Source organism: Canis lupus, chromosome 5 (genome assembly GCF_011100685.1).
Source record: "Canis lupus familiaris isolate Mischka breed German Shepherd chromosome 5, alternate assembly UU_Cfam_GSD_1.0, whole genome shotgun sequence".
Classification (NCBI taxonomy): domain Eukaryota; kingdom Metazoa; phylum Chordata; class Mammalia; order Carnivora; family Canidae; genus Canis; species Canis lupus.
In genome coordinates, this window is record NC_049226.1 from 45,163,740 (window position 1) to 45,174,052 (window position 10,313).

The following is a 10,313-nucleotide window of genomic DNA, read 5'->3' on the forward strand; positions in this document are numbered from 1 at the left end:
ACAGAGAAATTTAACAGCAAGCATCCCCTCATACAGAGAAAACACGATGTGAGGACACAGGGAGAAGGCAGGCATCTGTAAGCCAAAGACAGAGGTCAGGAGAAACCAAACTGGTGAACTTTGATGTTAGATTTCAATTATCCACAATCGTGAGGAAATGAATTTCTGTCCTTTTAGTCACCCAATCAGTGGTATTTTGTTAGAGCAGCCCTAGCAAACAAGTATGCACATTTACACATTTATCAAAATATAAGCTGGTTGTTCAAAATTTTTTTCTCTCTCTCCCTTTTTATTGTGTATTTTGTCTACTCATCTCTTTGATTTTCTTCTTATCAGACTTGATAGAGGCTCTGTCTTCTGAAGGGTAAACCAGACCCCCTGGTTCAGATCGTGGCTCCACCATAACTAGTTGTATAACTGTTGACAGGCTATAACTTATCTTCGCTTCATTTTCCTCTTTTGTAAAATGGAGATAATTACATTACCCTCGTTGTAAGGTTGTTAATTGTTACGGAGATTAAATGAGCGAACATAAATAAATCATTTAAAACAGTGCTAGTCAGTGCTAAATATTAGCTCTTTTGTTAATATTGTTATCGTTGTTATTATTCAAAGCATCATATTTGGGTATTGCCAATTTTCTCTATTGTTTTTCTGTTTTGTATTATTTTTACATTATATTCTTTCCTGTTTTTTGTTGGTTGGTGGCTTTTTTTTTCTTCTGTTAGCTTACTCTTCTTTTTCCAGGTGAAGTTAAGATGTTTGCTAATTTATTTCTCAGTATTGCTATTTTCTATTCAGAAAACCTACTCAAATTGATAAATTTCCTCTGCTTTGGCTACTTCCCGCAAATTTTGATACAAAATGCTTTCATTATATTTTTTAAAATTTTTATTTAATTTGTTCATGAGAGACACAGAGAGAGAGGCAGAGACATAGACAAAGGGAGAGGGAGAGGCAGGCTCCTCACAGGAGCCTGATGTGGGACTCGATCCCGGGACTGGGATCATGCGCCCTGAGCCAAAGGCAGACACTCAACCCCTGAGCCACCCAGGCATCCCACATGCTTTCATTATCATTCACTTGTAGGTATTTTGTCATTTTCTTTTAAACTGCCATTTGTTACAAGGCTAACTTGGCACCAATATTCTTTTTTAAGTTTGTTTCCAGAAGTGTGGGGTCATTTATCCTACTTCCGTTATATTTTGGCTTTATTGCAGCCTCTCTTTAACACATCTGTCTCCATCCAGTTCAGTGTGCTGAGGGCCTTCTGCCCCTCGGGCACAGATGCCATATCTTCTTGTCCTTTTCTGAGGATGAAACTCTTTCTTAAATATCCTTTTGGATCCCAGAGCTGCTTGTTTTGAAATGTGTACTCTTCCCAAGTCTGCTCCATATTGCTTCTTTTCTTTGTTGCACAGTATTTTTTCCACCCAAGGGACCATTTCAATTTACTTTTTCTTCTTTACTTCTTCTTGAACAAGGCAAAACCCAGTCAAGCTCCAGGTTCCAAAAGGTAGGGTACATGGATTTCCCCTTGGTCCTACCTGTTGTCCACTGCTGTGGATGTTGACTACTTTTCTCACATCTGTGACTGATGGGCAGACTCACTGGCACTGCTCTCATTCCAAAATCTAGCTTCTAGTCAACTTCTATCTGGCCTGCTTCCACTCTACATGGTTAACATATTCCACTCACACAACTCCACAATTCTACTCACCTGAGAGTTTTGTCTTGCTTTGCTTTGTTTTGAGTCATCTGAACTGATTAAGTACCCACTAAGACCAAGTTTCTTCCTTTCAACTCAAACCTTCAGAGCAGTATTCCTGTGAATGCAGTGAATACTGCTAATTCTTATTTCTCCCCAGTTGTTTCAGTGGATTTGTAGTTTAGTGCCTATTTGGCATGAGAAGATGATGCTTGAGTTTACTGGTGGATACAGGGAAGATAGAGAAACATGTCTTAAAACCCATTTTCTGTTTGAGTGAATGAGGGCATTCAGTATTGCCCTACTTCTGGAACAAGAACTGGTATATGCCAGATGTGGCTTTGAAAATTACTTTGATGTGTCCTGTCTCTGTCACTTCTTTGCAGGTAACCCTGGGGGCAAGTTTATTAGCTCTTCTGTGCTCCAATGTCCTCCTATAGACAGAGGATACCTACCTCATTGGATCATTATGACACATAAAAGAAACAATCCACATAAAGTACTTAGAACCATGCATGGCTGTAATAAGTGCTTCACCAGTGGTAGGTGTTATCATTATCACTATTATTATTTAATAACATAGTTGTTCTTGTGAAATGTGTCCTGTTCTGAGAGCTGTGAGATGTAGGTACATTTCTATCTCTTCTGGCTGAATAACTGAATAATTTTGAGCTTTCCTTTCCTCTCTGTGCCTTAACTTTCTCATTTGTAAAATTGTAATGTTCGGATACATAATCTTCAAAATCCTTCCTGCTTTGACATACTGAGATTCTGTGGAACCTACAGCAATGCAGCTTCCTGCATCTCCTGGGAACAGAGCTCTTTTATCCAAAGTCTATATTAAACAAACATAGATCTTTAAATCCCACAAAGTAGAACTGGGCCTGGGACAAGAACCTAACACAAAGTTCTATTTGTCCTCAGGCAGCTCAGATCAAATATGTTTTTGCAGTGCATCCTTTTTTTTTTTTTTTTTTACCTCTTTCTTGCTTCCTCTCTGAGTTTCTTCCCCTCTGTCTTAACTTGTGGTGCTAAAACAAAATACAACAGCCTGAGTGGCTTACGAACAACAGGTACTTATTTTTCACAGTTCTGGAGGCTGGAAGTACAAGATCAGGTGCTAGCACAGTTGAATTTCCATGAGGGTCCCCTTCTGGATTACAAATTGCCCACTACTTATGTCCTCACACGGTGGAGAGCAGAGAAAGAACACAGGTTCTCTTGTAAGGGCACAATCCCACTCATAAGAGTCCCACCCTGGTGACTGCACCTAATCCTCATTACTTCTGAAAGACCCTACCTCGCAGTACCTTCACATTGGGGGCAAAGACAACATATAAATGGAGGGGGGGGCAGCCATATAAACATTCAGGCCCTAACACCCTTCTTTCAAATCACTAGGGCTCTTTCTTACCAACACACTATTCTTCTCCACACATTTATAATTTCTTCTACCAGGAGGAGGCTTTATCTTTTTTTTTTAATTTAAATTCAATTAGCCAACATATAGTACATACTTAGTTTGAGAGGCTGTATCTTCTATATTTCCTAAGTCAGGACCACGATGGTAGAATCTTTTTTTTTTTTTAACCAGGTTTGTGCAGAAACTCATCATGAGAACTCTCAGTTAGACCACCAGACATTTTAAGTTGTTCCAGAGCCAAGAGTCAAAGAAAGGTCTGTATGGTCCAGAGCGAGTACATTTGACAATTGATCAATTGCACACTTGAGAAAAGCATTTACCAAAATGTATTGAGTGAAAACCCTGTTTCATGAAATATAAAAGGGTTTTGTGAAGTATAGGTAAAAATTACTATGGTCACATAAATTTGGTTATCACTATGCTAAGCAAAACCAGACAACTTTATTTATAATAGGAGTTCTTACAACCTTTAATATGTAATTATATACTGGGAACATCTAAGAAATTTCTAAGCTCTTTAAAGCATGTTCCTATTTTTTTTAAAGATGTCTGAGAAAGTTTGGATTAGTGTTTAGCAAATATTCACCTCTTCTGCCCCCACTGTCAATGAAGTATCCTTCCCAACCTCATTGACATTGGGGTTGGACATGTGACTTGCTCTGGTCAATGGAACATTAGAGGCCTTGGATGTTCTGGTGCAGATCGGTTTCTCTCTCTCACTTCTGCATCTTCTGGGAGAACCTGTCTTGGTTAGCCACTTGTACTAGACTGATGACAGATACATAGAGAAGATCTGAACCCAACCAGTAGCTTGGAAACAAGCCATGGTGACCAGAATTTGATGCTGAGTATGCAGTGGAGCCCAGCCTAGACCGGCTGAACTGTGATTGAACTGAAGACATTGAGCATGATAATAAATGTATATGGGGGATAAGCCACTGAGATATTGAGGCTAGCCATCATCAAAAGCTGACTAAACATGTCACTGATGTAGTATGCCATGCAAAACAATTTGGGAAAATAAGCTCCAGAGTCTTTCAGAATCCCTCTTTCTACCAACCTACCATCATTCTCCAGCATTTAAGAAAATTAATGCAGCTTTTTCAATTGAATAAACATTACAATTTTCATTGTGATTCACATATCTATAGTTCCACATAACAAAGCTTGGGAATTAGGATGAGCAGGCCCATTTCCCAACTAAGTAGGGGACTAGCAGTCTAGTCTCTGATGGGCAGAGAAGCCCATGGGACCCAGATCTCTGGGGTCATGGCCCTGGTGCTTTCCCCCTACACTTTGTTGCTCCTCTTACTTCTTATAAAAAGCCCTTTATGTTCAGGGTGCCTGGGTGGCTCAGTCGGTTAAGCATCTGCCTTCAGCTCAGGTCATGATCTCAGGGTCTTGGGATGGAGCCCTGCAATGGGCTCCCCATTCAGCAGGGACTCTGCTTGTCCCTCTCCCACTCCCTCTTTCCCCTGCTTGTGTTGTCTCTCTCTCTCTCTCTCTCTCTCTCTCTCAAATAAATAAATAAAATCTTAAAAACAAACAAACAAACAAACAAAAAAAGTCCTTCATGCTCTTGGATGTACTTAGTTCCAGCTTTCTATTTTCAGATGTACTTTCTGATTTGGAAATTCTATAATTAAAAAATGACCTCAAAACAATCTCCAGTTGAATAATATGAGTGTAGTTTGCATATTTTGAACATTAATAATACCAAGAAGCCTTCCATTTATGTAGTTGCACAAAATTGTCATCCAAAGTCTTCTACCCAAAATGGCCCAAGTAACTTTAAAAGCTACTCTAAAGTATAGAGAGCCATGGGAAATGACTAAACAGCACTGAAAGCAGTACTCTGCTCATAAAAAGGTCAAAAATTAGGCAATCTGGATGGTAGAAAGATGCGAACCAAAGTAACCAGAACATTGTCCTGAACAAGTCTCAAAATTTGTAGTGTATACAAGTTAGGTGCTCAAGGCCTGAAACCAATAGCTGCACAGGTACATGTTTTGAAAAATCTTCCTGTTGAACCTGTTTTAGGGCAGGTGGTACCTTCAGCATAGCATCTCCCTTTGTGTATGGCATGTGCTATTGGCCTAGCAGTCCCAGGAACCACACTTTGTTCTCGTGTTGCAAGGCTCCTGACTCTCAGCACCCTCTACAGAGAGTCTTGGAAGCATTCGATTGGTGCCTCAAACTTCTACCCACCAAAAATACTTCTCTGACATAGTCAACATTTCTGTAGGAGTGGAAACAGTATGGCATTTCTGGAGGGCATTTTGCCAATTTCATTCATTCATTTTCCACATCCTCTCTGTGCCAGGCACTCTTCTAGGGCTGTAGATACTGTAGTAAAAAAAGCAGATAAAACTTTCTGCTCTTTTGGAGCTGACATTCTAGGGGGTGTGAGGCAAGGGAAGATAGGTTACTCTGGGGGAGAAAAATAAATGAATTAAAATATCAATAAGTAGAAGGTCAGAAATTCTACAGAGAAAAGTTAAGCATAATAGGGAAGGAAATGGACCTAAGTTATAGTTTTAAATAAGGTGGTCAGGGAAGTTCTCAATGATAAGGCCATGTTTAACTCCATATAATGTTTACAATTTTAGAGCTACAAAATAGATCAAATGGAAATACACAAAGTGATGTTTGTGATTATCTTAAGAAGGTAGGATTTTGGGGTCATTATTTGTGCTGTGTTCCAAATGTGTGTGCTTGTGTATTTTTAATTAACTGGAATTTTTTAGAAGGATGTACTTAGGCATCTCTATTTAAAAAAAAAAAAATTCCCCCAGGCAATTCTGATGCATAACAGGTATAAAATTGTTTCCTTCCCACTTTATATTTTAGATCTTATGGTCAAAAAGATCCCAATAATCTGAACATACCGAATTCAGTATTTCAAGTGATAAATCTTCCAAAAATCCCATCAGTTAGATTACTAAGGCTTCATACATAAATATTTCAGAGGGCATTATGAGAAATACATAATGTAGTCCAAGTAAAGAAGTTAGAGTCCTGCACAGTAAATGTTTAGTTACCATCACTGTTATTATTGTGAGAGGCTTAGTGGAGATCAAGGTATCTGATCTGGATCTTGAAAAATGAATGGGATATGTGGGGAAAAGATAGGTAAAGGATGTGGTTAAAGGTCAGATATTAGATTTTCTAGGCAGGAGAAATACAAGGCCAGAGTCATGGGCAATGAGCGTATTTCAAGCAAAGGCTCCTTTCATTCCGTACACATTCACTGGGCTATTTGACCATTAGCTCCACCTTGCTCACTGCTTTATCCCAGAACACAGCTGCAGATATTTGCTGAATGTTCACAGTATTTGGACCACGACTGAAGGTTTTCCATTTTAAATGTAACCTCAGGCCATTTTTATGACATCAGTCATCATTTTAACAAGGAGCTAACCAGAGCCATGCGGAGACAGACTTAAGCAAGATATACTCAAGCTTAACTACAATGCAATCACTCTTGGGTGTGTACACAATCACAACTCATTTATCTGGTGTGGTTTGGAAATTCGAAAATGCTTTAGAATGAAAATGGCCATTTAATGCTAAGGTTTTAAATTTTCTTTTAACAGAGTTGGATGGAAATATTTTAAATGTTTTTTACAAATATCTGTGGCTTTTTAACTGCATATGGAACAAAATTGAGCCTTTTCTTTAATGAATCCGTGTTGGTTCCGGATCACAAACTGTGAGCAGCCTAAAAATGCTTTTGGCTAACTAAGCTAAGTGATTTTTTTTTTTTTTTTTTTTTTTTTTTGAGAGAGAGAGAGATTGAGAGAGAGAGCCTGAGCATGTGTTCGGTCAACCCGAGGAGCAGGGTTGGGGAGGGGCAGAGTGAGGGAGAGAGAGAATCTTAAGCAGGCCCCACTCCCAGCACAGAGTCTGGCTCGAGGGTTGATCTCATGACCCTGAGATCATGACCTGAGCTAAAAATCAAGAGTCAGATGCCTAATGGACTGAGCTACCCAGATGCCCCTAAGCTAAATATTTTACTGCAGTGTTTCAGAGTATTCCTCAAATTAAGGAAAACTGGATAACCAATCTTGAGAAGGTCAGGGATCACGCAGTTCCAAGGGTCTGTGTGGAAGGGAAGAATAAAGTTTGGGACCCCAGGATCAAGCAGCCCCAACAGGTATGAGTCACCCGGCTCAACATCCAAACTCCTGCCCAATAGCAACTGATCTGCTCAGATCAGATGCTCAAACTTGTGCAGCAGCAGAGAGGGCACCTTGAGTGACGGCTCCTCTGACACAGAGTACAACCCGGGAAAGGTAGTTTTCCAAAGGACAGTCACAGTGCTGCTTTCAAAAGAGAGCAGAAAGAAGGCTGCACACACCTGAAAACACAGCGATCCAACAGAGAAATCAATGATCATTTTGAACATCAGTGGTGGTACTAGATTATAATCCAGTGATGTTCTTGGAATCTCCTCAGCTGTTTAAGGCTGTTTTCCCCTGTCCTTAATGGTCTCAGATCTGTGTACTTCTCAAGTCTCTAATCTGTAGTTCTGTTGTCTCTCTCTCTCTCTCTCTCTTTTAAGATTTTATCTATTTATTTGAGAAAGAGAGAGAGCACGAGCTGGGGGAGAGGCAGCAGCAGAGGGAGAGGGAGAGGGAGAAATAGAAGCAGGCTCCCAGCTGAGCAGGGAGCCAGATGCGGGGCTCATCCTGGGATCAAGACCTGAGCCCAAGGCAGATGCTTAAACAACTGAGCCACCCAGGCACCCCTCTCTTTTTCTTTTAAAATGATTATCTGTTTCTTGCTACCTTCAATTTGCCTACTTTGGTGCTTTCAATTTACCCACCTCACTATCCTCAATTTACCTACCTCTACTTGCCTATGGACTAGGAAATGAAGGAGCTGAGCCTGTCAGAGGTATGTGTGTCATGAAGTTTTAAATGAGTCTGGGTCTCTGAGCAAAATGCAGATGACAAACACACAGGCTTGGCGTCATCTATGCTGCCTTGCTGCTCAGGGACTTCTCTTGCCAACAGTTAGTTGTTTAGCTATTTTGGTAGTGACTAGATGAGGAATTTATCTGTAAATGGTATGCTGCCATTTTTTGAAGAACACAATGTTCTTTTATAATTATTTATTTCATCTTCTCCATGGCACTGGAAGGAAGGAAAGGGCAAATATTTGCTCAGGTTTATAAGTATAAAAACAGAGCCACAGAGAGCTTAAAGTGCACGGATGGAAAGGCTAGTGTGAACCCCAGGTGTCTGGTTTCTACTCTAGAAATCGGTTAATAGATTCTGCTATGTCAATATCAGGAGATCTATGGAATCATAGGTCAGAGGCAGCTTAAAACCCAAGGGATCACCAGGGAATATAACAAGTGTATGATACAAAAGCGTGAGGAAAATCGCAGTGGAAGCAAGTAAATGGGAACCAACAGAACAGTAAGTTAACTACATGGGAACATAAACTTCACTATGTAATCACTTCAAGCAACAACTTGGATGAAATGCTGAAAATATGTTTACCAATTTTCAGGCAACACAAAACTAGAAGGCATTACTAAATCATCAAATGAACGACAGAAACAAGATTCAAGCTGGAACTCTTGGTTGAATCCAACCATGATGAAATTCAATATAGATTTTTTTAATGTTTTAAATTTATATCTAAGATTCAAATTTATAAGCATGGTACAGGTGAAGCCTAACTTCATCCCCCAGAATGTGGGTTTACTACAAATCAAGAAATTATAATATTTACTGTTCATTGAGCATAGCACTGAGCATCATGCTAAGTTTTTTACATGTATTAGGTCAATTCTCATAACAATTCTAAAAAGTAGGCATCATCATCACCCCCTTGTTATAGGTGAGAAAACTAGTAATCCAGGAAGTAAAATGCCCAGAGTCTGACAGCTTGTCAGTGTTAAAGCCAGGAGTTAAATTTACCTAAACCTATGTCTTAATTAATATGCTACTGTTACTGTTTAAGAATAAATGTCATTAATAAAAGACTCAAGGAAGTCTCTGCAATACTCACATCTCAACTGGAGTACTCTGTGCAGTTTTATATTCATCGATCTATAGCTTTCATAAAGATGCAGTCACAGTGTGTCCTGAGAGCAACGGAAAGCAGCATATGAAAAATCAATGAGGAAACTGAGCAGAATTTAAGAGATGCCTTCAAATACACAAACTTGAAACAAGAATTATGCATGATGTCGAGGAAGGGGCCTTGGCGTGGAACTTAGCCTAGACTGGATCCACCTCTCTCACCGTGTGACCTTTTCTCCCCATCTGTAAAATGCTCACGGTGATCCTTCCTGCCACTAGTGCTGGGAGCACTAGAAACAAGGCATGGGAAGCCCCTTGGCACAGCACTGGTACAGAGACATGCTCAAGAGATAGTATTATTACTTCTCATGGAAGTTAAGGAAAATGGACTTTACCCTGACATTAGGAAGAAACTTTTAAAATGGCCACAGTCAGAAAGAGAATTAACTGCCTCGGGGAAACAGTGAACTGAAGGCACATAGTAAATTTATATGTGTACTTTACAGAAATATTGCACTACATTAGATGTGTTTTTAGATTAAATGTTCTCTGAGGTCCCTTTAAAAGTGGAGATTCTGAATAAAAACATATGTGCTTTTATCCAGCTACAAAATGTGCCAGCCAACCAACCAGCTGTAGGACCATGCATTGACTTTTGGCAGGGTGTGAGAGTGTGTGGAGACACCTTCCTCATTCCCCGGTGGGCTCAAGGACATACCCCTTCCAAAAGTCTATCAAAGTAAAGGACTAATGGTAATCCCAGATTGGCAGGCACCCTTATATTGTTTTACATATATATAATGTATAGCCATAGCTAAATGATCCAGAAGAATAGAGTTAGTTCAACAGGATACAACAGAAAAGGAAAGAATGCATGACTGCATGCTAACTTCTTTGGCCACAGCACCCTTCTCTCCTTCTCCCAGTGACAGCCCCGTTAATGAATTACAGTAGCTGGTCTGAGTTGCTTCCTTTTACTACCTCACACTACCAAGCCATTGGTGAATTGATTTTCTTCTTCTTTTTTTTTTAATGAATGTTTGGTAGCACCTCAAATTTACATGGTGTTTTGAAGACCTGAGTTGCCCTTTGTTTTACCTTTTGAACCAGATTTCACTGTAGCATATTTATTTACAAAGGTTGA